At 40.4% G+C, this 2,658-nt stretch overlaps 1 pseudogene across 1 annotated transcript; it reads right to left on the bottom strand.

Annotated features, from left to right (window-relative positions):
* Window positions 1-580: 580 nt before the first annotated feature.
* LOC311601990 (large ribosomal subunit protein eL15-like) lies at window positions 581-2,163 on the bottom strand (annotated as a pseudogene). The gene is made up of 2 exons: window positions 2,052-2,163; window positions 581-1,226 (listed from the first exon to the last, which is right to left on the bottom strand). The product of its transcript is annotated as a large ribosomal subunit protein eL15-like (transcript).
* Window positions 2,164-2,658: the final 495 nt, after the last annotated feature.

Here is a 2,658-nt window from a genome sequence, read left to right as displayed (position 1 = left end):
CATCAGGATAGCTTGTATCCCCTTCCTCTCTGTGTCTGCCTGGCCTCCCCCACCAAGGGGAAGTGATCAAACCGTGGGTACCAGAGTACATGTCAGATTAAAGAGGCAATTTTAACTGGTTTTTGTATGATCTTCAGAATTTTATACATATGTATAATAGAGGGGTATAGTTGAGGTTGAAGAATTAAGCAAGAGTAGGGACAGGGTGATGAGATGGATTAGCCAAAACCAAAACCATATGAAATGCCTTAGTGGCCAAATATTTTAAGCATATTAAGCCTGTTTCAGGAACGCAACTGTACTTCTGCTTTCATTTGTGGTTACTAGATTTTATATAGTCACATAAAGTCATGTGACCTTAAAATATTAAGTGAGAGTAAACGTAAAATTGTCTAGGAAGAGCAAAGAGGATAATAGGAGGGAGTAAGAAAATGGAGGGTAGGGGGAGAATGGAATGGGTGTGTTGCAACACACACACATATGTGTGTGTGTGTTTTATTTATTTGACAATTTTCCTAATTGTTTATTGGATACGAGTTTTACTAATATTACATGTATAACATTACATGTATTACATGTATTACGGTGGAGCTGGAGAGTATTGTGTCACTGTTGGTGGGTATAGAATGAGAGCAACAGTGTGGTGGAACTTGTGGCCTTTTCCAAGGCCGTGGGTCTTGCAGCCAGCAGATGGTAGCCCACACATCTCTCTGAATTCGTGGACTGGTTGGGTGATCCACTGGGTGTCAAGATTTCTTCTGATAGCTTTATGGAATGGGTCAATAAAGATAACCTCATTATACTTGGAATCTTCAACAATCCAGTAAGAATTCAGGACTCTCAAAGCCCCATAATGGTGTCCAACTCTTTCCTTAGCAACAGACTGAAGGTTTCTGGCAAATTTTAGCTGGTGAACGCCATGGTGGACATGCTCACCATTAAGTTGCACCCTTAGCTACCGGGCGTTTGCAGTCACCAAGGTAAACAGCAATCCTGTAAATAACAACCTTGCTTGACCTTGTATTGCAGCTTTCATGCTTTGTGCTTAGTCAGGCTATGTTGGGTGCAGCGGGAAGCCTGGTGCAGCACAGAGAGCTGGTGGTATTGCCAGCAGCGGACCCTCAGAAGAAAGCACATCCTGCTGAACTGCTTCTCCCTCCATAGCACCTGGATGTATTTGTATGCCCCCACCTTGGCTTTCCTGATGACTACCACCAGAGAAGAGACTTGTAAGTATTAAAAAAAAAAAACATAGTGATGGTATGAGTAATGGTTCCTTTGTGTCCATGTCATCTCCAGGACTTGTTATCTTTTCCATAATAGACATTGTTTTGGGGCTTTTCCCCCTTTTGATGCATGAATTGAAAACTTATAAAATATAAAAGTATCTCATAGCAGAAGGAGCTTATTTCTGGCCACAATGCAAGACTACCATTCATCAAGACAAAGAGATTGAAGCAGCTGATAAACAATCAGGAAGTAGAGAGAGAAAAATGTTTGTGTGCACATGGGTTTCCACATTTTATATAGTCTAAGACCCACACCTAGAGAATAGTCTATCTACTCTTGGTGACGTTCTTTACACATCAAGTAACTTAGTCAATGTAATTATTCAAAAATATACCCAAATGCTAAATAATCTCTCACTGGTATGCATGGAGGTGATTGTCTTTTAGGTGATCCCAGAGTCTTAGAAGTTGACAATTAATATTAAACATCACAATAACTTTTGCAACATTGAGCATTTTTTCACATATATTGTGCCAAAAAGATGATGGGGTTATGGAGATATTTATTGAATCATATTACAATGTACATAGAACAAATAATCACACTATATCCAAGAAAGTTTCATTAACAAAAACAGTAAGAAAAGGAAGCACTACTAAGGGGGAAATATATATTTTGAAATTTTTCTCCTCCTCCTCCTTCTTCCTCTTCCTCTTTTCTTCCTTTCTTTCTCTTTTCTTTAAATTTCTTCTCTTATATATTGCATCCTAAGTACAGATTCCTCTCACCCTCTCCATCCTCACCTCCTCCACCCCACCTACCTCCTGCCTCACTATCCACTCCTCCTCTGTTTCCCTTCAGAAAGGGGCGGGGCTCCCCAGGGATACCAATGAAACTTATCAAGTTATAATAAGATTTGGCACCTCTTCTCATGTTAAGGCTGTATAAGACAACAGAGAAGGAGGACAAGAGTCCCAAAGCAAGCAAAAGAGTCAGAAATAGCCCGTTTCCCTCTGTCAGGAGTCCCACAAAAACAGCAGGCTGCATGCATGTGTGTGTGTGTGTGTGTGTGTGTGTGTGTGTGAGAGAGAGAGAGAGAGAGAGAGAGAGAGAGAGAGAGAGAGAGAGAGAGAGAGAGAGATTCAAATTGGACCCATGATTTTCTATTCAGCTAAGTGAGCTCCTCTGAGTCCAGGTTTGTTGAGTCTGTAGGTGGAAATTAGTTTCTTAAACAAGTTTAAAGGTTCATTCATTGCCTGCACATTGCTGAAAAGGCTTGTAACACATTGAAGAGTTATGTACAAAATCTGTGGAAAGTTGACAGTGGGCACTGATCTTATTTAAACATGCTTTACCTACTCTTCCCTATGCTGTTTCCTTCTTTTTTCCCCACTTATTTATCAATTTAAGCTCTTTACAGTCTGAGCC

Source organism: Acomys minous (assembly GCF_964271855.1).
Source record: "Acomys minous genome assembly, chromosome: 7".
Lineage (NCBI taxonomy): Eukaryota > Metazoa > Chordata > Mammalia > Rodentia > Muridae > Acomys > Acomys minous.
The sequence above is the reverse complement of the archived record's forward strand: the minus strand, read 5'-3'. Positions and strand labels throughout refer to the sequence as shown.